We start from the raw sequence: 26,678 nt of genomic DNA, 5'->3' as shown, positions 1-26,678 counted from the left end.
AGATTACCTAAATGTCTTCTTCTAAGAGTTTAATTGCTTAAAGTCTTATGTTCTAATTTTTAATCCATTTTTATGCACGGTAAAGACAGGGGTACAGTACCATTTTTTCACTGGACTATCCAGTTTCCCCAGTGCCATTTTTGACAATTTTGTCCTTTCCCCACTGGATAGTCTTAGCTCCATTTTCATAAGCTAATCAACAATATATGTATGTGTTTCTTTCTGGCTTCGCTATTCTGCTCTGTTGATCTATGTGTCTATTTTCATGCCAGAAGCAAAGCATTCTGTTTTGATTACTATATCTTTCTAATACAATTTGAAATCAGCAACCCTAGGCTTGAACTTTGTTCTTCTTTCTCAAGAAAACTTTTATCTTTCAGATCAGATCAGATCAGTCATTCAGTCGTGTCCGACTCTTTGCGACCCCATGAATCGCAGCACGCCAGGCCTCCCTGTCCATTACCAACTCCCGGAGTTCACTCAGACTCACGTCCATCTAGTCAGTGATGCCATCCAGCCAGCTCATCCTCTGTCGTCCCCTTCTCCTCCTGCCCCCAATCCCTCCCAGCCTCAGAGTCTTTTCCAATGAGTCAACTCTTCGCATGAGGTGGCCAAAGTACTGGAGTTTCAGCTTTAGCATCATTCCTTCCAAACAAATGCCAGGGCTGATCTCCTTCAGAATGGACTGGTTGGATCTCCTTGCAGTCCAAGGGACTCTCAAGAGTCTTCTCCAACACCACAGTTCAAAAGCATCAATTCTTCAGTGCTCAGCCTTCTTCACAGTCCAACTTTCACATCCATACATGACCATAGGAAAAACCATAGCCTTGACTAGACGAACCTTTGTTGGTAAAGTAATGTCTCTGCTTTTGAATATGCTATCTAGGTTGGTCATAACTTTCCTTCCAAGGACTAAGCGTCTTTTAATTTCATGGCTGCAGTCACCATCTGTAGTGATTTAATACAACAGAATAGACCAAGAAGAGATGGAAAAAGTACACAGAAGAACTATACAAAAAAATCTTAATGATCCAGATAATCACAATGGTGTAGTTTCTCACTCAGAGCCAGAAATCCTGGAATGTGAACTCCAGTGGGTCATAAAAAGCACTGCTGCCAACAAAGCTAGTGGAGGTGATAGAATTCCAGCAAAGCTATTTAAAATCCTGAAAGATGGTGCTATTAAAGTGTTTCACTTAATATGTCAGAAAATTTGGAAGAGCCAGCAGTGACCAGAGGACTGGAAAAAGTCAATCCTCATTCTAGTTCCCAAGAAGGACATTGTTAAAGAATTTTCAAGCCACTGAACAGGTGCACTCATCTCCAATGCTAGTAAGGTTATGCTCAAAATCTTCCAGGCTAGGCTTCAGCATTATGTGAACCTAGAACTTCCAGATGTTCAAGCTGGGTTTAGAAAAGGGAGATGAACCAGAGATCAAATTGGCAACATTTGCTGGAACATAGAGAAAGCAAGGGAATTCCAGAAAATCGTCTGCTTCATTGATCTCACTGAACAGTGTGGATCACAACAAAGTGGAAAATTATTAATGAGATGGGAATACCAGACGAACCTTACCTGTCTTCTGAGAAACTTGTATGCAGTTCAAAAAGCAAGAGTTAGAAGCAGAAAAGGAAAAATAAACTGGTTCAAAATTGGTGAAGGAGTCCGTCAAGGCTGAATATTGTCACCCTGCTGATTTATCTTATATGCAGAGCATGTCATGCAAAATGCTGGACTGGATGAGTCCTAAAGGCTGGACTCGAGATTGCTGGGAGAAATATCACAACCTCAGATTTGTGAATGATACAACATTAAAAGCAGAAAGTAAGAGGAACTAAAGAGCCTCTGATGAGGGTGAAAGAGGAGAGTGAAAAAGCTGGCTTAAAACTCAATATCAAAAGAGCTAAGATCATGGCATCTGGTCCCATCACTTACATGCAAATAGAAGGGGAAAAGGTGGAAGCAGTGACAGACTTCCGCTTCCTGGGCTCTGAAATCACTGTGGATGGTGACTGCAGCCTTGAAATTAGAAGACGATTGCTTCTTGGCAGGAAAGCTCTGACAAACCTAGTCAGTATGTTAAAAGTAAAAACATAACTTTGCCGACAGAGGTCTGTATAGTCAAGGCTAGGCTCTTTCCATTAGTCATGTACACATGTAAGAGCTGGACAGACAATAAAGAAGGCAGAGTGCTGAAGAACTGATGTTTTCGAACTGTGCTTGTGTAGAACACTCTTGAGAGTCCCTAGGGCACGAAGGAGTTCAAAACCAGTCAACCTAAAAGGAAATCAACCCCATATACTCTTCAGAAGGACTGATGCTGAAGCTGAAGCTCCAATACATTGGCCACCTAATGTGAATAGCTGACTCATTGGATAAGACCCTAATGCTGGGAAAGATTGAAGGCAGAAGAAAAAGAGGCTGACAGAATATGAGAATTGGTTGAATGGCATCACCAATTCAAAGGGCATGGACTTGGGCAAATTCTAGGAGATGGTAAGGGACAGGGAAATCTGGCGTGCTGCAGTATGGCGTCAGTAAGAATCAGACATGACCTGGGAACCGAACAACTACAACAGTTTTATACAAGTTGCAGAATTTTTTTTTCTGTTTTGTGAAAAATGCCTTGGTAAGTTGAAAGAGACTGCAGAGAACCTGTAGATAGCTGTGGGTAGAATGGATGTATTAACAATATTAATTCTTCCAGTCAATAAATATGAAATATGCTCCTTTTATCTGTTTTAAACATTTCCTTCATGAGTGTTGAATGTTTCATACATAGATCTTTCAACACCTTGCTTTAATTTATTTAAGTATTTTATTTTTTAATGCAATTGTAAATGTGATTATTTGTATTTCTGTAATGTGTTTTGGTGTGTGGATAGGTAACTGAGTTTTATATATTCAAATACAGTATACAAAATGCATGCTATTTTTTCCAGAATAGACAATTTTTCCCCTAAATAAAACAATTTTTTATCTGGGCAGTTTTTTATCTGTATCTTTCAAAACTCTGCAATCCCCTGGGTATATACTGGGAGAAATCTATAATTTCTTAGTCCTTGGATTCGTATCAGCACCACAGAGCATTCAGTATGGATGAGGCTTTGGCTTACCTTAGACAAGTCAGTCTCCTCGTTGGGTGCCATGATCTAATGCTTGTGTTCTCCCAAGATTCATATGTTGAAACCCTAATCCCCAAAGTGACGATTTTAGATGGTGGGACCATTGGAAAATAATTAGGTCATGAGTTCATAACCCACATGAAGGCAGAGCCCACATGAATGGGATTAGGGCTCTTGTGAAAGCCCTAGTTCACTGTATGCTGTGAGAGCAGCATCAAAAATTCATTGAAATTTTATTCTGCACAAATAAAAGTGTTTCATTGAGCAATAACAAAGGCCTGATGGATGCAAAGAATGGACAGCAGTGAAGAGCACACATGTGGACTTTATGAATTAGGACTTAAATTTTAACAGAAAAACAGAATGAGGTGAATTTCAAAGTTAAATGTTGCGCCACAACTGGGACACGTGTCAAGAGGGAAAAGCACAGAATGCCCTATGTCCTCATAACAAGGAGACCTGAGTTGTGTCAGAGTCAGGAAACGCTGTTTGGAGGAACTGGTTTTTACTGAGATCTGAAAGATGTGGAGGAGGTAATCATGTAAGAGAGAGAGGGTGTTCCAGGGAGAAGAAGGCATTTATAAAGAGCTTTAGCCATATGTGAGAATATAGAGTGAGAAGAACAGACATGCCAGGATTGACCCTTCAAGGAATTTAATTTGCTTGGTAAAACTTATGCTAACTGGACAATGAATACAAGGTGGAATATGATCAGTTCATGAAAGAGACAAGAGTCAAGTTTTGCAGAGCACAGGAGATATTTCCATTTGCGGGGTAATTCAGTAAAGATTCACTTAAACCTAGGAAACCTGGATTCTATTGCTACTTTTGCATCGAGTTTTACAAGTTTAGATAGTGACATAATCATTCTTGGATTTACTTATATATTCTTAATAATGGAGGATTGCCTAGATAATTTCCAAAGTCTCTTACTTTTCTGAATATCCAATGAATCCCACTGGTTATTATCTGGAATTAAAAAAAAAACAAACCCTTTACATACCAAGTGTAAAATCTGAAATTAATTATATAAAAATCATTGAAAATATTGCTATTTTTCTTTTTTCAGTTTTTTGTTTCTTTATTAAATTTAAATTTATTTATTTTAATTGGAGGCTAATACTTTAAAAATATATTTTCCAGATAAAATTGCAAGTATTTAAAGAATACATGACAATTTAAATAGGTATATATTATTAATGGTTCCCTCATTTATTTAATTAACATATCTATTAATATCACCTCACATATCTCCTTTCAAGATCTTTTTGGTGAGGACTTTTAAGTTTTACTCTCTTACATGTGTGCTAACTGAGTTCAGTCATGTCCAACTCTTTGTGACCCCATGGACTATATAGCCTGTCAGGCTCCTCTATCCATGGAGATTCTCCAGGAAAGAATGTTAAGGTGGGTTGCCATGCCCTCCTCCAGGAGATCTTCCTGACCCAGGGGTTCAACCCTTTATTCTTTATGTAATGTCCTCATATTCCTTTGTCTTTGGAAATTTTCTTTGCTCTCAACTCTACTTTATCTAACATTAACATATGCTTTTATCCTTTTATTTTCCAAATATCCATTGCATTATTGAGTTTCTTGGGCTTTCCTGGTAGCTCAGACAGTAAGGAATCCACTTGCCTTGTGAAGCCCTGGATTCAATCCCTGGGTTGGGAAGATCCCCTGGAGGAGGACATGGGAATCCATATTCTTGCCTGGACAATTTCGTAGACAGAGGAATCTGGTGGCCTCTATTCCATGGGTCACACAGAGTCAGGCACAGCTTAGCAACTAAAGCACCACCTGGTGTTACTTCACATTTGTTCCTTGGAAAGAACAGCCCTACTCAGGCTGCCTTCTGACGCTAGGTTGGAGGTAGGAATGCTGGTCCTGGCTTGTCTTCTCTTAGGTGCTGCTGTCTTGCTCTTCCATTCTTCAGGCCCTAATCTAGTTCACCTTCTTCTTGCCAACTATACAAGGTCTCCTTTGGTGGTCTCTTCTTTTTTCCAGAGCAGACAGAGGAGTGGGCACAAAGAGATCAATGTCATCTTGTCTGAACCAGAAGCCCAAGGTGTGTTTTATAACCTAGGGAAGAGATTTCATGGAGGGAAGTTGAGGAGGAAAGTGGAAAGGAGTCCTCAGTAGGCTGGAGATGAAAGTCGTGGGGTCCCTTTCTTTAGAAGTCATCAGAAGCTGAGAATGTATTTTTTCTAGGTGATATGTATATTCAGCTCTGAGTGAGTACACTTTCTGTTTCAGCAAACTGTAAGTCTGTATTTTTTCATTAATTTTCTTTACAAATGCATATATATAATGATATCCATATGACATTTTATTCATTCTTCTAGGCCATTGCTCTGCTTTTATTATGACTTGAGATTAAACCCTGAAAAAAAAAAAGATATCTATTGTAGAGTTTGGATTATTTACCAGTAGATGAATTGATGGATTAACAAAAGAACTAAAGATGATTACTTAATTGAGCTCACAAAATTTTATATATGCATATGAAGAGAGTTATTCATATATAATTGTATTCCTGGCCCCTTGTGGTATTCTGAGAACTTTGATTGAAACTATATGTAAAAGAAATTACTTTATCATGATAGTTAAATAACTGGTATAATTTGTGTGTACATTCATATCCATTAGTCCAGTGGCCATAAAAATGAGTGTCCTCATCCCCTGGGGAAGAAAATGTTACTATTTCCATTTCTATTTCTATTTATCTCAGTGTCATTTAGTTTATATTTTGTGTATATTTTTTAAATGTCATAATATATTAGAATACCAATGCATATATAATACTTTTACATAATATAATTACGTCACTGACAGTGTGTTGAAAAATGGAAATACTTTGGAGATTAGTTCTTCAGGAATCAGAAAATTATCAAAATTTGCTGCATAAAATGTTACTTAATTTGGGGGAGTTTACCAACAATTTTTTATGAAGCCAGTTCAACTGAAGAGAGGCAGAATGTTCAGAACATACATATTTGCATGAGTTTGCCTAGAGCCTCAAAATGGAAACATTTTTGAAGTTGGGTAGAAGACCATGAGACCTGCCTGGACAGGGGAAAACCTGAATCTTGAATGCAAGAGAGCATGTTTGCTCCCCTCAGTGTGGTCTAAGTTGTTTTTCTTTAAATCACCTCCCTTTCTTCACCTTTATTCCCTAAACCCCATACTCTGCTTTACTATTTCTTTTCCCATAGTACAGATCACTTGTTAACATACCATATAATGTACTTGGATTCATATTTATTGCAGATTATCTGTCTTCCCGCAGCTAGAATATCAGTTCCATGAGGATAAGTGTCTACCAGCTTTGTGTATTGATGTAAACAAAGCACCTATAAGAGTTTCTGAGTCAAGGAGGAATTAAGTCAATAATAAATGGGTTAAATGACCAATAGCAGTGTACTGGGCAGGCCTATAGGTTTCAAAATTTGTGATTTTAATTAGCTATTGTAAATAAGCTGTTCTGCAGTTAATGTTACAAGGTTAAGACATGTTTCTGTATCTATTATCAGCATAAACATAAACTACATTTAAAGAGGTTTTAAACCAAACATGATAGCCAAAATGCACATTTGAAAATAAAAAATTATACTAGTTTATGTGTTTTCTTTATGCAAAGTATAATTATATTCCTTTTCAAAAACTTTTCCTTACATAGGTGTGTGTACCTATACGTTTATATATATAAATACAATTCCATCTATTCAAAGCTATGGTTTTCCCAGTAGTCAGTATGGATGTGAGAGCTGGACCATAAGGAAACTGAGGACCAAGGAATTGATGCTTTTAAACTGCAGTGCTGGAGAAGACTCTTGAGAGTCCCTAGGACTGCAAGGAGATCAAACCGGTCCATACTAAAGGAAATCAGCCTTGAATATTCATTGAAAGGACTGATACTGAAGCTGAAGCTCCAATACTTTGGCCACCTGATGCAAGGAATTGACTCATTGGAAAAGACCCTGGTACTGAGAAAGATTGATGGCAGGAAGAGAAGATGATGGCAGAGGATGAAATGGTTGGATGGCATCACCGACTCGATGGGCATGAATTTGAGCAAGCTCCAGGAGATGGTGGAGGACAGGGGAGCCTGATGTGTTACAGTCCGTGGGGTCTCAAACAGTTGGATATGATTGAGTGACTGAAGTAAATTGAAGGTATGCATATGTGTTATGTCCATAACATAATGATTATATGATCATTATATTATATAAGTCATTATATAAGTCACAAAGACAAATATGCTATTTCAGTTTCAGGTATCAATATACATAGATAATATTGACATATAATGTTATTTTGGTTTCAGGTGTAAAACATAATTATTTGATATATATTGCGAAATGATCACCACAATAAGCTGGTGAACATCCCTCATTAAAAATAGTTACAATTTTCTCCTTGTGATGAAAACTTTTACTATCTCTTGGCAGTATTCATATAGGCAATAAGTATATTCACTTTTTGACTTAGTGCAGTTAAATGAGACAAGTGGCTCTGAGTCTTAGAATCAAAGAATCATATTGAATCAGTTGAGTTGAATCAAACTTCTCAGTGCCAACTCATATAGAGCTGTCTTGAAAACTCCATCCCTCATTAGGCCCACCTGGCTCCCATCACACATGGTATGGTGTGCAGGCATAGATCGGTGTTTAAGGCTTATGGCATCTTTTCCACTTGTCCATGCATTTCTTTCTCGACATCATTCAGTGCTTCATCCATCTCCTGTCTTCACTATCCAAAGAGGTTATAATTATGGCAGAAGATGTCTAAGTAGCTAGACTTGCAATTGCTGCCCACTGGGCATTTTGGAAACAGGCTGGGAAGGAGTCCTTCCAGTATTAGTGTTTTACTTTCAGGAGATTAGAAGAGTCCCTCAATACAAATATGTCTCAGGAGTGAACACTGTTTAATTATTTATTTGATTAGTGATTAGCTGACCATCGGCTGAGAGTAAGGCAATGAAGGGTTAGTAAACAAGGGAGGATTCAGGCAAAAGGAATGAGAAACTCTTCCAGAAAGTGGGCATATGATTAAGGAGACAATTACCTCTATTTGGTTTAGGTTTCAGGTTTTGTTTAGGCTGGCTCTTGGAAAAGGCAATGGCACCAACTCCAGTACTCTTGCCTGGAAAATCCCATGGACGGAGGACCCTGGAAGGCTGCAATACATGGGGTCACTGAGGATCGTACACGACTGCGCAATTTCACTTTTACTTTTCACTTTCATGCATTGGAGAAAGAAATGGCAACCCACTCCAGTGTTCTTGCCTGGAGAATCCCAGGGACGGAGAGCCTGGTGAGCTGCCGTCTATGGGATCACACAGACTTGGACACAACTGAAGTGACTTAGCAGGAGCAGCAACAGGCTGGGTCTGTAAAGGGATGGGTTGTTTCCATTTGATTTCCATTCATCCTCTATGATTTACAATATATGTCTTATTAATTGCTGAGAGTGACTAGTGACTTACTGCTTGTTATCACTGGGTAGTCCTGCTTTGGTTCTGGTATTCCATAGGGTCTAGCAGAGGCACCTTAGAGTACTTATTTCTTTCATTTGCTGCAGAACCTTAACATTTTTTGGTGATTTCTGGTACTAAGATGATGAAATACAGGAAAATAGAGCTCAGGTGCTTTTGGATAAAACCTTAATTTATCTCCCCCCTTCTCTCTGACTTTTCAGTCATTCATTGACTCAACTAGTCCCATATTGCTAGATGCCTTTTTTGACTCTTCTGTCTGCCTCATTCCTTGCATGTGGTCAAGGTCTATTTCATTTGCTGTATCTCTCACATGCTTTGTGTCTTTTCACATGGCAGAGCCCTCTTTGATTTTTAGTGTCATAATATTCCCAGCTCTTTCTGGTCTCTTTCTTTTTCTCTACCAGCCCCAACGGCCACAACTCCTCAATCCACATTAAAGTTTCTCTTATCTAATTCTGGACCTAGTGCTCTCTTGGACTGAATGTTCTTAGTTTCCTGTTGCATTGTAGAATAAAAACAAACTCTCCATTTTGCAATACATGATTCTCCCAAATGCATAAAAATCCATACAAGCATTTCCCCATTCTAACCCTACAATAATATATGCAGTATATCATGGGAGCATAACCATGAGAGATACAACATGAATGGTATAAAATGAACGTTTCTTGTGTTTTTGTCAGACTGGATTATTCACTGATACCTTATAATGCTATGTGTATTAATATCTCAGTTGCCTTGATCTAGGATGTCAGAGATCCTTACTTCATAAGATGATCATACATGAATTGACAGATATACTGTTGTCCTATTTTTGCACATCAATATCCCATCAACTTTTCAAACCTCCATCACAAAGCTATCCCATTTGAGTCATTCATATGACACACTCAGGTGGCTCCCAGCTGTACTTCAATCCACTGTAGCCCGTGGTGGCTCCACATCTTATTCTTCTTCACGCTGCCATGCAATATAGCAGTTTGTGTGTTTATATCACCCTCTCCTTCTCCACAACTTGCGGACCTGCTTTGGGAAAAGAGAGGTTTTTTAAAACCTCAGTTTAAGTCCTCATTGTATCCATGACATGTGATTTAATAATCTATAAGGTCAGTGAGCTTCATAGGTTCTTCATTTGTTTGTTTCCTTTCGGGAACCACTGCTACTATTCTTGATATAATAGGGCCATTTCTTCAAATGTAATCTTACGTGGAAATCTGTAAAAGTTGGGAAAATCAACGCTTTCTGCATGGCAAGCGAGTGATTGTTAAATCCTGTCCAAATATCCCTGCTTTGGCTATTCCTGACTGACTCTATAGTACATCTATGGCTCTGTTCAATATCGTCTGAAACCTACAGTATTCACTTTATATGTCACAGTCAAGCAAGGAGAGCGCTCTGAATGTCACCACCTCTGTTGTTGATCTAAAGTCCTAAATTTATGCTTGAAATAAATTTTATAAGAGACAAATACATGAGGAGGTGTGTGGTCTATTGGTGTGTATATATTTCCCCCAATTACATTTTCTCCCTTATTGCCCAATTTTCCCTCTAATAAATATCATCCTCTCTGCTGGAAATATTGAGACATTGAACGAAAGAACGTTAAGCAAGTAACAAAATAGAATTAGATGTTTAGGGCAGTAAATGACTTAGAAAGTGCTTACAAGGTTTTTTCATGGAAAGGGAATATGAGATAGTTGCTCTTAGGATATTAAAAAAAAAGCATATACATTTGGGTCCTTAAAAATAAAGTGTTCTAACAGCATTTCATGCTTCACTACCCAAGTCCTAGACTCACTTTCCCTTTGCTGCTTTTCCTTCCTTCTGTCTTTCTCTGCTTCCTTCTTACTCATCCCCCTTTCCCTTCTACCTTGTGATTTACCATTTTCTTTACCAGGAATTACTGCTAAAGCCGTAAAGATGCTGCCAAACCAGCCTCTTCTTAGGAAGAGCCACTATCTTCCTAAGTGACTGACTTCTAGGTCACTGACTTCTTAGGAGAGACAGTCAAGTGATTGGCCTCATCCCAGGTTGTTTGGAGGTTGAACAAGCTGAGCTACCTTAATCCAGTCACATTGCTCCAGTCTCAGTAGAGACTCAGTCTATTTGGAGAATTTTATAATTCAGGGACCTACTAGGGCATGTTTGTAAGGCCAAATAATTAATGACAAGGATAGTTACTCTAAAAGGAAGACAGAATTGTATCTCACTTTTCAGATAAATGTGTTTTTGAATCCAGCGTTCTGATCTACTCAGTGTCTATGTGACCAGTTGGACAATTGTCCAGAGGCCTCGGGCGGGGCACAGATGCACACCAGTATATCTGCCATTCAATTGTTCAGAGTGTTTATAATACATGGGGTTCCTGTGGCTCACTTAGTAGGCAGTTCACTGTGGGCTGCTTAATTTTCTCCAGATGGTGCTTGCAGAGAGGCTGTGGAGAATACTGCAGGTGGGGAGCTGTGGTTCCAGAACATTTCCCCTGATTAAAAAGGAAACCATGAATTTGGGGATCCCCAACTTGTGAATGTCCTGGAAAATCACCAGGATACCCCTCAAGAGAAACACTTGTTAGTCAGGGGGAATTTCAGATCAGTCCGTTTGGACCAAGGGAAGGCTACAAGGGCACCATGTAAGTCAGTGATGTCAGAACTTTCCCATCTCGTTACCATCTTCCCTGTTTCAACATGGCCCAAGGAATGAAGATCCAGAGAGGGAGAGAGAAGGAACCTTGCAGAAATGGACACATTTGCACTTCCTGGTAGGTCCCCAGGGCCTCAGCAGTGGAGAGGGAGACATTGAATAGGCTGAATATGAGATGGAGCTGACACCTGACTGACCTGGACTTGTGAAACCCTGAGTGATAGAATGTATGGAATGGCTGCAAGGTGATGCAGGAAATGAGGATGCAGTGGAGTGTGGGTGACAACAGCCACTGGAGGAGGAAGAGCCAGTTCACCTTTGTATCTGCTATGGTCTCAACCTTTGTGTCCCCCAGAAATTTCATATGATGAAATCCTGATTCCCGTGGTTATGACATCTATAGGTGGGGCCTTTGTGGGGTGATGGAGTTGTAAGGATGAAGCCTCTTCAATGAGATGAGTGCATTTATGTATAAGAGACACACAGATCTCCCGAGCCCTCCCCCCATGTGAGGATACAGTAAAAAGTTTGTGACCAGAAAGGACCCTGCATGACCATGCTGTGGAAATCCATTTCCATTGTTTTTAAGCCTGTGATATTTTGTTATAACAATCCAGAAGGACTAACACAGTATCCTAACAATCTTTAGACAGTTCAGTAAACCTCATTCTATTTACACAAAAGTGCAAAGCACTTATCTTGTCTGGTGTAACACTGTGGTAGTTGGCTGAAAGTCGTGGCCGGCTTTCATAAAGAATCCTGAGAATTCAGTCTTCTTGGTAGCATGACCAGAACCATGAACAATTGTCTAATTCTTTGATTCTAATAACTTGACCCAGAATCATTGGCTGTGATTCTTATGTAATCTCTTAATGGTCCTCATTGTAATGCCAGGTTCTGCTATTTGTGACTAATTTTAATAGGAGCTTCGTTCTCTCATTTGTAGAGGTGGATTTTCTTTTGATTTACTCTTAACTGAAGATAGGCAATGTTAACAATTTGCCTTCTTAGATTTGACATCTCTAAAACGTCTGTGTTTGTTTTTTTAAGAGGAGACCCATTACAGAGCATGCATTAAAAAGCTGTAAATTTCAAGTAGCCCGCTATGGGATAGATCATTATGACTATCTCAGAGCTGGATGGGATGGATGTGGATTAAGTATGTTTTGCGGGTTCGGCACGTCAGGATATTGATGTACATGTCAACACTATGTGAATCCCTGCGCAGGCAGTGGAACAGGTTATAAAATTCAGAAAGATGCCTATCTTCATCGCTGGACATCAGGGATGGGAATCCTGACCAGGTAGTGCGAGCCTCGTGTATCATCTGCAAGACTGGAACAATAATCTGAATACCCAAATGATAATGACTTCTTATGTGTTTTATTAGTATTTGCTTATCTTTTTTTCTTCTAATTATCAAATAAAGATTTGGGGAAGACATATGAATATAAAACTCTCTAGACATGGATTTTGAAACCAGCCTATGAGAAAACTATTAGAAATCTAAAAAGTAGAAATGGAACTCAAGTTTAGTTTTAACTTTCTCTTTTCTTCCTTTCCACTCCCATCTGTTGATTTGAGGAGAACAGAGAAAGCAAACAAGTGGAACTTCAATAGCAGATGTCCTGGGATACTTTGAAGAAAAATGCTGATCTTGGAAAGTCTGTTCTCTAGTACTATTACTCTTGAAAACATTACAACCACCAGTGCCCAGGAAGAGGCAAGCTTTTGGTGGAATGTGTGCAATGCAGGGAAGGCTGCATGTGTCAAAAGTTGCAGTGAAATTCTGACTCCTTTACAGTAGAATCTATCACTGTGAATGTCTAGGCTCCTGGTTTATGTAGTAGCCGTCTAGCGTATAGAAGTCATGAATCTTTTTTTTTACAAAACGAGATACTTACAAACTCCTAACGCATTACGGTGGTCACCTCTTTCATTCATGAGCAAAGCATGAAAGCCCTCTGCAGGGTGCTCACCTTCCTGAATTGACTCTCTATGAATGCTTGAAGTTTCTCTGACATTTTCTTATTCTCCATGGCACTTGATAAGAAAGCCTCTGAAACATTTTTATACTCCGAAGCTTCGTGACTAGATGATACAGAGGTTTATTCCAGGAGTACAGTAACACGAGTGTCCACTTAATAAGTTCTTCATTCTAAGCAACCAGAAGAAACGGTCTCATTAAAATAATCATAATTCAGTGGTTTTGGTAACATGTAATCTTTGCTCAGAGCAGCTGACCTAAAAACCTTTTGGTTATTCCTATGTGCATGCAGAGATTTTTGAAGGTAGTAAAAGTTGCAAAAGGATAAAATGTAAGCTATTAGTTCACACTTGGCTGATTTTTTTAAAAATCTAGGTTATTTTAGGAACTGATTCTTCTGATGTGTTCTCATTTATAACATGAAGAATTTTCTTTTTTCCTCAGAAATTCTACCACCACTCAGTGAGTTCTTTTGTGTTTGTATATTTGCCTGAGAGAATCTAAGCATTAATGCAAGTCAGTATGTGCTGCAGTGCCTGACCCAGGAAAGAGGGATTCCACCTGTGCCCACATCAGTGTCACCCAGTGATTCGTTCAAAATAATGAATCAGATGAGTCACTTGTATTGATTTTTGATTGGTAATTGTTTTATGATATTACAACAAAGACACATGGAGGAAGACACGACATTCCTAAACAGGCTTCTCTCCTCAGCTGATCCCAACATCAGCCCCCTGCTGACATCAGAAGAGTCTGTTTCGTTGACATGTCTCTGGGCAGAATTGGCACAGCATTGTTTTTAGTAACAGCATCAGTGGGATTCACAATGGAGAGTTTTGCCCCCTAGTTCACTACTACTAGCAGAATTGAGCATGAAAATCCCGGGAGCTGAGGATCTCTAGTTAATATGCTTGATTTCTTTACAGCCATGAACTGTTTTACTAGTAAAGAACAGAGAACTGAATAGGATTAAATATAGTAATGCACATAATGTGCTGAGTAAAATGTAAGGCCATGTAGTAACTCTCAATAAACTTTAAATTTAAGCTTATTGAAAATCCCTCCTCTTCTTCCTCTTTGTCCTTTTTCCTTTACTTGTTCACCCTCATTATTAATGAGCTTAACAGAGGCAAAGAATGCTGGTATCATTAAGAAGGTTGTAGAGAGAGAAGATAGTATTTTAAGGGGAGATGCATGTGAAAATACTTTTAAAAATGTTAGGAGGAAGGATAATGCAGGAAATCAGAAAGGAGAGACTATAACAGTGAAAATTTGGAGTTGCCATAAATGATTGAGGCTTGATATGTAAACTGTGTTGTCCTCTGAACAGAGGCAATTGTTGCCGCCATGAGAAGCAAAGCAATGTTTTATAGGCCATTGTGGGGGAGACTTACAACTTAAGAATAAAAGATGACACAGGAGTCGTTGAGAATGACGAATGAAGGAGGTATCAGAGAAGTAGAAGGAGACTCAGGAGAGCCTTGAAAGGCAGATGTGAGGCCTCAGGTGGTGCAGTACAGGATTCCCAAGTAGGAGTCACTAGTAACAGGGAGTACTCAAAACTGGGGTGTGTTTCTTACATATTCATGAATTTTGCAATCTTATATTTTATACATGGACGTTCCCATTCATTTCTTGTTTTCATACAGAATAATAGCTGCAATTCTGTGTCTAATGCATTGGTTGAACTAAAGTTGTCTGCATGGACAATTTATAGATCTGCTATTTATGTTGCTACTACAGATATTTAGTCATCCCTTGATTTCGCTCATGCTTCATCAGCTGCATAATATAGTTACTCTTCAATTGCTTATGGTTCCTCCACCTTTTTCTGCATGTACAGTTACCATTCCCTCTAATAATCTGAAGTCTGGTAACCTACATACTGTCTCATTTGATCTGGTGAAAAACCCAGGTGAAAGACTCACGTTCATCTGCTGGGCTTTATCTCTTTCTTCAGGAGTATGGAAGGAATTGGTGTGGCAGCTCTTGGTGGCATTGATATAGTACAGTTTGCCCTGGGCATATTTTTCATCCTGAAAGTGATCAGGCAATTAGGGTTGTTGGGCATTCAGTAGATGAAGCCATTAACAGAACACTAACATGTTTGTTAGACATGTATTTTTTTTAATGGGGGGCGGGGGGCCATCACAAAATTTGACAGTCATTCTTTTCCTACTTTTCAATACATTGTCTCTATAAAAATGATTTTACATCTAACGTTACTAAATTCAACCTTTTCCCTTCTCTGTTTTATTATTATCTTTATTTTTTTTTTTTTTTTTACTACTTGAACCAAATATAGTACCTACGTACCAATATTTGGTGCTTCCCAGGGGACGGTAGTGGGAAAGAATATTCCTGCCAGTGCAGAAGATATAACAAGACTCAGGTTTGATCCCTAGATGAGGACCATCCCTTGCAAGAGGGGACAGCAGCCTACTCCGGTATTCTTGCCTGGCCAATCCTATGGACAGAGGAGCCTGTTGGGCTACAGTCAGTAGGGTTGCCAATGTTGGACACAACTGAAGTGACTTAGAATGCATGCATGCACCTATATTTAACCATTTAATCTTTTGTTTACTTGGAAGAGTTGGGAAAAAAATGGACAGTCAAAATAGAGGATGTAAGAAGATCTAGTAAGTAAAAAGAACTACATGAATTTAATAGAAAACTTTAGCACCGCCTTTTATTATCTGTCTGTTCTACTGTGTTCTCCTTGATTGACCTGAAAGAATTAACATACAACTTTCAAATACCTTCCTCAGAAAGAGAATAATTGTTTCCAATTGTAAACACCCCTTCTACTGTAGCTCGAAACCTATTCACTGCAAATCTTAAAACAATAATTTGTAGCTTTAAAAAACTCCCAGTATTCGCTTTTGTGACTGGGATTCAGCTTTGTTTAACATGTTCCATCCACCCAGTTCACTGCGGAGCAGTTCTCATTTATTGGCTATTTACTCTGAGCCTGGAGAAGATAGCCCAGAGAGACACTGAAGGACCAGAAAAATCAACATGCTTCCTTTTCCCCAGTCCCATCTAAAAGTGCTTTGTGTCAGGTAGTATTATGGACTGAATGTGTATTCTTCAAGTTCATGTGTTAGAGCCCTAACTGCCAAAGTGCTGTGTTTTGAAAAGGGTTCCAACTTTTTGGGATCCCATGGTCTATAGCCCACCAGATTCCTCTGTCCATGGGATTTCTCAGGCAAGAATACTGGAGTACTTGCTGTTCCAGTCTCCAGGGAATCTTCTAGACCCAGGGATAGAACCCAAGTCTCTCACACTGCAGACAAATTTTTTACGATCTGAGCCACCAGCAAAGCCCATTAAGGTTAAATGAGCTCTTAGGTGGAACACTGGTTTAGTGTCTTCATGGAGCAAAACACCAGAGAATTCTCTTTGTGTCTCTGTGTCTTTTATTTTATCTCTCTTCCCCACCCCCACCCTTTGGGAGGAGTCACAGAGAAGCCAGCCTGGGAAGAAAGAGTTCTTACCAGAACCTTACCTTGCTGGCACCCTACAGACTCTGAGCAGACTCTGAGCAGCGAGGCCCTCTAGGAGTTTGTAATTTTTTTACTCTACATCGACTAATGCTTGCATTTTAGACACTGAAATGACAAGAAAAGTCCAGTTGATCTGTGTGGTTTACCATCACACTGGGATAAGAGTAAACACTTGACTGACTGATCACAACTATTGAGTACAGAGAGAATACTAAGAGAAAAAGGATACTGTACCTTGAATCTACTCACTCACCTTAGTAACCCCATGCATATCTTTGATACTTTCCAAAAGCTTTAAAACGTCTTAAAATTTGTGTTTCACAGGAACCCTGTGAAATAGCCTTAATCTTCACTATGATCATCAAGTTGTGTTAATGAAGATGAAATGACTTGGAGAGGGCAAGTAATTTTCCCCAGGTCCCATTATTAGCAGATGCAGGTGACTGGGCACCAGTACATCTGTTCATGCTGATGTTTGGCTGAAAGCAGGACAGTATTGTAAATCAATTACCCTTCAATTAACATCTATAAATTTAATTATTAAAACTGTTACTGGGGATCATATAACAGGTTCAGATATCCACTGTATGACTAAAAAGGATCTGACTGGAAACTGATGGTGTCAATTATCATTGGTTAGTGATTCATTAACTTTATAGTTGAATGAGAAAAGTAAACTCACAAACACTATTGTCTTGTTTCAGTGTCATAGCAAGCTATAATCCTTGTCTGCCTTCGCTTTTACGTGGTATAGTGCCCAAACTTTGAAACTGAGGCTGTTCCCAGAAGCACACAGTCATGAGTCCTGCCCAGAGTTTTTGTTCCTGATGCCGGAGGCTTCTGTTCGCTGGTCACTAAGGCCGAAATTTTCTCTCCTTTCTCTGGGTCTATCACGTGCACAAGTCTTTATATTTTGGTTTTCTAATTTGATTCTCTTATTCTTTTCATCAGACTACCAAGTCCCTTGATGATTTATTTTTCAGACCCTTTTGTGCTTTGATCTTTCTGATGCTCATTAGTGTATTTGCTTCAATGTCTACCGTCTGAGTAGTTTTCAGCATCTACATAAACCCTACCCTATTCTCTTACTGTCTGGATTTTGGTGTTTAGCATCAGCATATTTTTATGAATTTCATTTTCCTTCTGGTGTGGTTTCAGGTACACAGTTTAAGCTGGTTGGCTCACATCTGGCTTGTTCGTATTGTCTCCAAACAATTAGAGAACTCTGCTTTCTTTCTAGGCAATACTGCCCCTTGTTTTGATACCATTACTAATTTTCTGTGATTTCCCTTCCTGCCTCATAAGCTTTGTCTTTCTCAATCTACTTTAACTTGAGTACTATGTGTCTCTATGTTGGTATTACTATTTTATTTTATTTTGTTAATTTTAATTGGAGGCTAATTCCTTTACAATATTGTATTTGTTTTGCCATACATTGACAGAAACCCGCCATGAGTATACATGTGTTCCCCATCCTGAACACCCCTCTCACCTCCCTCCCCATCTCATCCCTGTGGGTCATCCCAGTGCACCAGCCCCAAGCATCCTGTATCATGCATCGAACTTGAACTGGAAATTCATTTCACATGTGATAATATACATGTTTCTATGCCATTCCCCCAAGTCATCCCACCCTCGCCCTCTCCCACAGAGTCCAAAAGACTGTTCTATATATCTGTGTCTCTTTTGCTGTCTCACATACAGGGTTATTGTTACCATCTTTCTATATTCCATATATATGCGTTAGTACACTGTATTGGTATTTCTGGCTTACTTTTAACTCTGTATAAAAGGCTCCAGTTTCATCCACCTCATTAGAACTGATTCAAAGTATTCTTTTTAATGGCTGAGTTAATTAATATTCCCTTGTGTATATGTACCACTGTTTTCTTAACCATTCTTCTGCTGATGGGCATCTAGGTTGCTTCCATGTCCTGGCTATTATAAACAGTGCTGCAATGAACATTGGGGTACACACATCTCTTTCAATTCTGGTTCCCTCGGTGTGTATGCCCAGCAGTGGGATTTCTGGGACATATGGCAGTTCTATTTATAGTTTTTAAGGAATCTCCACCCTGAACTCCCTAGTGACTGTATTACTATTTTAAATAAATATCAACCTAGTATAGCAGAGAATTAAAGGGAATAAAATTACAATAGTATTAGGAATAATACATTCCCCCAAATTATAATCCAGTAATGCTACCAGTTTTAAATGACTTTCTATCCCCTACTTTTCCTTACTAGGTGTTTCAATTTTGAAATAGAATGTAGAAACAATGGAGTGGAAATTCTGAAAATCACCTTGGATTTTAGATGTCTCAAGACTAAATATGTAATTATTAGTTTTTTATAGTCAGTAGGGCTATTCTTAGCACATATAGCTCAGTGTAGGGTGATTGCTATTGAGTGAAGGATGTATACTGTGAACTGCAATCACCAAACAGGATGCAATGCCAGAAAGACACGGGCTTTTGTTGTGAAAGGAAAAACTTACAGTGTCTGTCATCTACAGTCTAATCTTCAGATTTTTCAAACACTTACTCTTCCTTTGATAATGTAATAATTTGTTTTTTTTTTATTTCTTTTCATACTGAGTTGCATGAGTCTCTTATATATACTTGGATACAAAGCCCTTTCCAAATATGTGATTTGCAAATATTTTTTTTCATTCCATAGGTTTCCACTTCATTTTACTGATGGCTTTTTTTTACTATGCAGAATGTTTTGAGTTTGATGTGGTCTCACTAGTTTATTTTTGCAGTTCTTGCCTTTGCGTTTGATGACTGAGTTGTTTGAGCTGCTTGTATTTTGGAAAGCAATCCTTTATCAGTTGCTTTATTTGCTATTATCTTCTCCAATTCTTACCAAAAGACACAGACTGGCTGAATGGATACAAAAACAAGACCCATATATATGCTGTCTACAAGAGACCCACTTCAGTCCTAGAGACACATACAGACTGAAAGTGAGTGGATGGAAAAAGATATTCCATGCAAATGGAAATCAAAAGAAAACCATATTGGCAATTCTCATATCAGAAAAAATAGACCTTAAAATCAAAACTATTATAAGAAATAAAGAAGGACACTACCAAATGATCAAGGGATCAGTCCAAGAAAAAGACATAATAATTTTAACTGTTTATGTACCCAACATAAGAGCACCTCAATACATAAGGTAAACACTAACTGACAAAAAAGGAGAAATTGACCATAACACAAAAATAGTTGGCATGTTAACACCACACTTATACCAGTGGACAGATCAACAGAACAGAAAATTAGTATGGAAATATAAGCCTAAAAGGAACTATTGGATCAAACAGCACATTCCATCCAAATGCAGAAGAATACACTTTTTTCTCAAGTGCACATGGAACATTTTCCTCATCTTGGGTCACAAATCAAACTTCAGTAAATTAAGGAAATTGAAATTATATCAACCATTTTCTCTGACCACAACACTATAAGACTAGATATCATTTATAGAAAAAAAAAAAAAAAAAACTAAAGAACACAAACACATGGAGATTAAGCAACACATTTCTTTTTTTTTTTTTTTAAACTTTACAATATTGTATTAGTTTTGCCAAACATCTAAATGAATCCGCCACAGGTATACCCGGGCTCCCCATCCTGAACCCTCCTCCCTCCTCCCTCCCCATACCCTCCCTCTGGGTCGTCCCAGTGCAACAGCCCCAAGCATCCAGTATCGTGCATTGAACCTGGACTGGCGACTCATTTCATACATGATATTATACGTGTTTCGATGCCATTCTCCCAAATCTCCCCACCCTCTCCCTCTCCCACAGAGTCCATAAGACTGATCTATATATACATCAGTGTCTCTTTTGCTGTCTCATATACAGGGTTATTGTTACCATCTTTCTAAATTCCATATATATGTCTTAGTATACTGTATTGGTGTTTTTCTTTCTGGTTTACTTCACTCTGTATATTAGGTTCCAGTTTCATCCACCTCATTAGAACTGATTCAAATGTATTCTTTTTAATGGCTGAGTAATACTCCATTGTGTATATGTACCACAGCTTTCTTATCCATTCATCTGCTGATGGGCATCTAGGTTGCTTCCATGTCCTGGCTATTATAAACAGTGCTGCGATGAACATTGGGGTACACGTGTCTCTTTCCCTTCTGGTTTCCTCAGTGTGTATGCCCAGCAGTGGGATTGCTGGATCACAAGACACCTTATCTTTGACAAAGGAGGCAAGAATATACAATGGATTAAAGGCAATCTCTTTAACAAGTTGTGCTGGGAAAACTGGTCAACCACTTGTAAAAGAATGAAACTAGAACACTTTCTAACACCATACACAAAAATAAACTCAAAATGGATTAAAGATCTCAACGTAAGACCAGAAACTATAAAACTCCTAGAGGAGAACATAGGCAAAACACTCTCCGACATACATCACAGCAGGATCCTCTATGACCCACCTCCCAGAATATTGGAAATAAAAGCAAAAATAAGCAAATGGGACCATATAAACTTAAAAGCTTCTGCACAACACATTTCTAAATAATAAACAGGTTACTGAAGAAATAATGGAAATCAAAACATTCCTAGAAACAAAGAACAATGAAAACAGGATAATCTAAAACCTAGAGGATGCAACAAAAGCAGTTCTAAGAGGGAAGTTTATAGAAATACAAATCTTACCTCAAGAAACACATTGAATAGACAACCTAACTTTACATATCTTTAACTCTTTTAAAATTTCTCTTATCAAAGTCTTAAAGGTTTTCTATAAACCTTTCAACACCTTGCTTAAGTTTATTTCTAAGTGTTTTATCTTTTTTTGATGCAATAGTAAAGGTGATTTTTTTCTTTATTCCACTTTCTGATAGTTCGTTGTTGATATATAGGTAGGCAACTGAGTTTCATATATTGGAATATAGTAAACATAATGTATGCTACATCTTTAAAGAATAGACATTTTCCCACAAATAAGACATATAGATGATCAAGAGGTATATGACAAGATGCTCAGTATCACTAATAATCAAAGGAAATGCAGATCAAAAGCTCACGAGATATTACCTCATACTTATTTGAATGGCTAGTCCAAAAATGTAAAAAATGACAAATGTTAATGAGGATGTGGAGAAAAATGAGTGCTTATGCACTGTTGGTAGGGATGTATACCAGAGCAACTCCCATGGAAACATACTGCGGAGGTTCCTCAAGAAATTTAGAAGAGAACTGTTATGTGATGCATTATCCCACTTCTGGATATATAGTCAAAGGAAATGAGATCATTGTCTCAAAGAGAGATCTGTACTCCCATGTTCATTGCAGCATTATTCACAGTAGCCTTGGTATAGGAACAACCTGAGTATCTTTCAACATGTGAATGGATTAAAACAATATGATGTGACATATATAGGCAAATATTATTTAGCCATTAGAAAAAGAAACAAATCCTTTCATTTGTGGCAACATGGATGAAACTGGAGGGCATTACCCTAAATAAGCTAAGTCAGAGAAAGACAAATACCATATGATCTCAATTATAAAGAATCTCAAAATAAATAATCTCTGAGAGAGTGGACATCATCGAGTGGCCTACTGACTCAATGGACAAGAGTCTGAGTAAGCTCTGGGAGTCGGAGATGGACAGGTAAGCCTGGAGTGCAGTCCATGGTGTCCCAAAGAGTCGGACACCACTGAATGACTGACTCAACTGAAAAGAGTGGAACTTACCTTTGTTCTCCTCAAAAAGCAAAAGTTAAACAAGTGTGGTGATAGCAATGTTACTTAACGGAAAGGGAAACTCGTTTCAATACATGCACAAATGGGGGTGGACAAGATGACGGAGGGGTAGTTGGAAGTGGGGTACACCTCTCTCCACCGATGCATCAAGAACGTCTAAAGATGCAGCAGTTCTCACAGAAGACCAGGTGAATACTGGCAGGACTCCCTGACTACTGAGAAGGGATATCCGGATCCATACAGAACTTGGTAGGACAAAAGAAAGAAGGGACAAGGAGGAAGGGGAAAGAAGGAGGAGAGCAAAGGGGAACATTTTGCACCTGGGGCAGAGGGAGCTGAAGTGCGGGGGAGAGATACCCACGTCCACGGCCATCCACTGGGAAGGGGGAGGAATTTGAAGCAGTTGGGAATGAACTCACTAATCTGTGACAGTCTGAACAGAGTGAGAACCACATAGACAAGCCATGCCACAGCCTTTCATACCTTGGACAGGGTTGTAAGTCCACTGGTGTCCACAGAAGCTGGGAGCTGGAGCTATGGGGATTGCAGAATGATCCCAGGGTGAGGACTCCTGTTGATTGTGAGGAGTCTTCCAGATGGGAGGGGATGGAGGAAATCTGCTGCATGGAATGCTTCTTAAGGAAAGCCAGTAGGCCATAAAAGTAGGGTTCCACTGCCTGTGGAGTAGAGCTATCTCTTTCTCCATGCTGGTACCTGTAGGGTGAGCAATAGAGAAAGAATTCAGTGAGGTTGGTCCTTGACTGCCTAATGCACTAAGCAATGGAGAATTTTGAATGTTTATATACCCTACCCTACCCTATTCTCTGTCTAAATTTTGGGTTTTAAAATCATAATATTTTTATGAACTTAAATTTCTTCTGGTAGGGTTTCTGGTTTACAAATTAGGCTAATTCCTCACAACTGGCTTATTCTGGTGTTTCAAGAAACTTTGAGAACCTTCCTTCCTCTCAAGGCAATACTGCCCTTTACTTTACTACCATTGCTGACTTCCCATACTTTCACTTCTTGCCTAATATATTCTATGTCTTTCTCTATTCACTATAACTTTAGTAGTATGTGTCCCTGTGTTGGTATTAATATTTATAGTAAATTATTAATGGATGCAGTAGAGATCCAAAAGGACTACAGTTACAACAGTAGTAATAAATTACCCCCAAATTATAATCCATTAATGCTCCCATTTAAAACTGATTTTCTATCTATATATTATTGAGATCTTTACTCATTTTCCTTACTAAGTGGCTCAATTTTGAAATGAAAATGTAGAAAACATTTTCATGAGTGGTAAACTCTGAAAAATTACCTTCCTTTTGATATGCCTCATTAGTAAGTATGCAAATATTATTTTGTTGGGTTTTTTTTTCACCCCTCACCCCCTAACTGGGGCTGTTCTTAGTACACTGTGGGGTGATGGCTATTCATTGGACAATGTACACTGTGAACTGTAATTGTCAAACAAGTGAATGGAGATGAAGAAAGTAATGCCAGGAAGGCACAGGCTTTTGTTGATCTGAAGGAAAACCTTGCTGAGTCTCTCATGTACAGTCTAATCTTCAGATTTATGAAACTGTTACTTTTCTTATGCTCCATTAAAAATTTGGATTATTTGTGGGTTTTTGCCCTTGAGTTGTATGTCTCATGTATTTTTGGATATTAAGCCCTTATCAAATATATGATTTGGAAATATCTTCTTCAATCTCTAAATTGCCATTTGATTTTGCTGATGTTCCTTTGTTTGGAGTTTGATGTGGTCCCACTGGTTTGTTTTTGCAGTTGTTGCCTTTGCTTTTCTTGTGAAACCAAAAAACTCATTGCAAAGCCTGATGGCAAGAAGATTAACACAGTGTTTTCTTCTAGGGGTTTAATCACTTAAAGTCTTATGTTCAACTTTTTAATCCTTTTTAGTTGATTTTTGTGTATAGTAAAAGACAGGTACAGTTTCATTTTTTCATAGGACTATCCAGTTTTCCCAGTGCCATTTTTGAAAAGCTTGTCCTTTCCCCACTGGATATTCTTGGCTCATTTTTCATAAGCTAACCGACAATATATGGGTGTACATTTCTTTCCGGCTTTGTTGTTCTGTTCTGTTAATCTATGTGTCTATTTTCGTGCCAGAAGCAAATCATTCTGTTTTGATTACTATAGCTTTCTAATACAATTTGAAATCAGCAACTCTAGTCTCGAACTTTGTTCTTCTTTCCCAAGATCACTTTCACTCTTTGGTATTTTTTGATTTAATACAGCAGAATATGTTGGCGATTCGTCTCCGGGACTTGGAAACGGCGAACCTGAAAGAACAACACTTGGAGAGTCGCTGCAAGGACTGATAAGTTTATTTCTGCAGTCAAGCCTTTTTATAGGAGCAAGGAACAAAGAACTTAGAGCATACGGCCAGCAGAACACATACAAGGCCAGGATATGATCAGTAAAAGATACTTCAAGGACCAGCGCATTCTTAATGACCCATGTATTTATCCATGACCCATTTTCTCAAGCAATGTCTTTAATGTTTAATTGTTAAATCTAGGCGCCAAGCATAGCCAAAGGCAGGAAGTGTTCTTCAGCAATCAGTACACAATGCCTGGGTACTTCTGGCCCTTCGCCATTTTCCCATGGACCTTCTCCTTCAAGGCTATTTTGCACTGTGCCTCCCAACACATCCTCCTTTTGTTTTTAGTTTAAGCACAGCAGCTGTTAGTTGGACTCCGTCATAGGAGGCACGGAGTCTTGAGTAGAGACATCTGTATAGAACTGTGTAGTGCCATACCAGATAGGGTTCCTACTGTAACAGTAGATATTAGACTAAGAATACCAGCAATAATCCATCCTATTATGCACCTTGACCTGCTTAAGCCATATTTGAGCAAAACTGAGAGAAATACAGAGTTGGTCCATGGTTCTGTCAGGATAACAGGAAGCCACAAATCAGATCTTTGCTTGACTATTGCAATGTTGACATAATGATATGAAATAGTATGGTTTAAACATGTATACAAGGCACATGCTGTACAGTTAACAATCTTAGCAGAGTGAAGTAAGCCAGAAAGAAAAACACCAATACAGTATACTAACACATATATATGGAATTTAGAAAGATGGTAACAATAACCCTGTGTACGAGACAGCAAAAGAGACACTGATGTATAGAACAGTCTTATGGACTCTGTGAGAGAGGGAGAGGGTAGGAAGATTTGGGAGAATGGCATTGAAACATGTAAAATATCATGTATGAAACGAGTTGCCAGCCCAGGTTCGATGCACGATACTGGATGCTTGGGGCTGGTGCACTGGGACGACCCAGAGGGATGGAATGGGGAGGGAGGAGGGAGGAGGGGTCCTTCTCGGTAACAGACATGGCGAAGTGGAACCCAGATTTCTTCTCCATCTGCAACGACAAGACCAAAACCTCTGCCTAGGAGTCATAAGATTCCTGGCAACCATTGATTAAACTGCTTCTACCATATTGGTGTGTTGGCTTCTAACAGTTTTTTCTGTTTTCCTCTGCAAAATGTCTGTCTGCACGAGTATCAGAACTATCTTTTAGTAAATTAAAAAAATTTAAGGAATAAAGAGTTAAAGATAATAACAATTGAGGGTTCATAGGATAAGAAGTGTATCTCCTCTTCCGTATTCCCCCTTTCTGTTTTAACAAATGAGTTTTAAGAGTACGATGGGTTCTTTCGATAATTGCTTGACCCTGGGGATTGTAGGTTATCCCTATGATGCATGTTATATTCCATTCCATTAGAAATGAATGAAATGAGTGAGAGGTAAATGCAGGCCCATTATCTGTTTTTAAGACCGAAGGTATTCCCATAACAGGGATGGTGAGTAAAAGTGCGGAAATGGCGTGTTTGCTGGATTCTGAAGAGACAGGCATTGCCCATATAAAACCTGAAAATGTATCAACTGTGACAAAAAGCAAAGAAAACTTTCCCAAGGAGCAATGAGTGAAGTCAGATTGCCAAAGGGAGTTAGGCTGTTGCCCACGAGGATTAACTCCTGAAAGTGTGGTATGGAAGTGCAGAGGAGTGCAGACGTCACAGGATTTAATGATATGTTTCACTTCAGTGAGGGGAATATGGTATTTAGAGTGCAATCTTTTAGCATTGGTATGAAGATTGGCGTGTTCATCCATAGCAGATGTAAAGATAGGAGCTA

The 26,678-nt window shown here is 38.8% G+C and overlaps 1 pseudogene; it reads right to left on the bottom strand.

The window, feature by feature from the left end:
* Positions 1-12,312: 12,312 nt before the first annotated feature.
* Positions 12,313-25,123, bottom strand: LOC123327996 (annotated as a pseudogene).
* Between the last annotated feature and the right edge of the window lie 1,555 nt (positions 25,124-26,678).

The sequence above is a fragment of the Bubalus bubalis genome, chromosome 2 (genome assembly GCF_019923935.1).
Source record: "Bubalus bubalis isolate 160015118507 breed Murrah chromosome 2, NDDB_SH_1, whole genome shotgun sequence".
NCBI lineage: Eukaryota > Metazoa > Chordata > Mammalia > Artiodactyla > Bovidae > Bubalus > Bubalus bubalis.
This window is presented reverse-complemented; position numbering and strand designations above follow the sequence as displayed.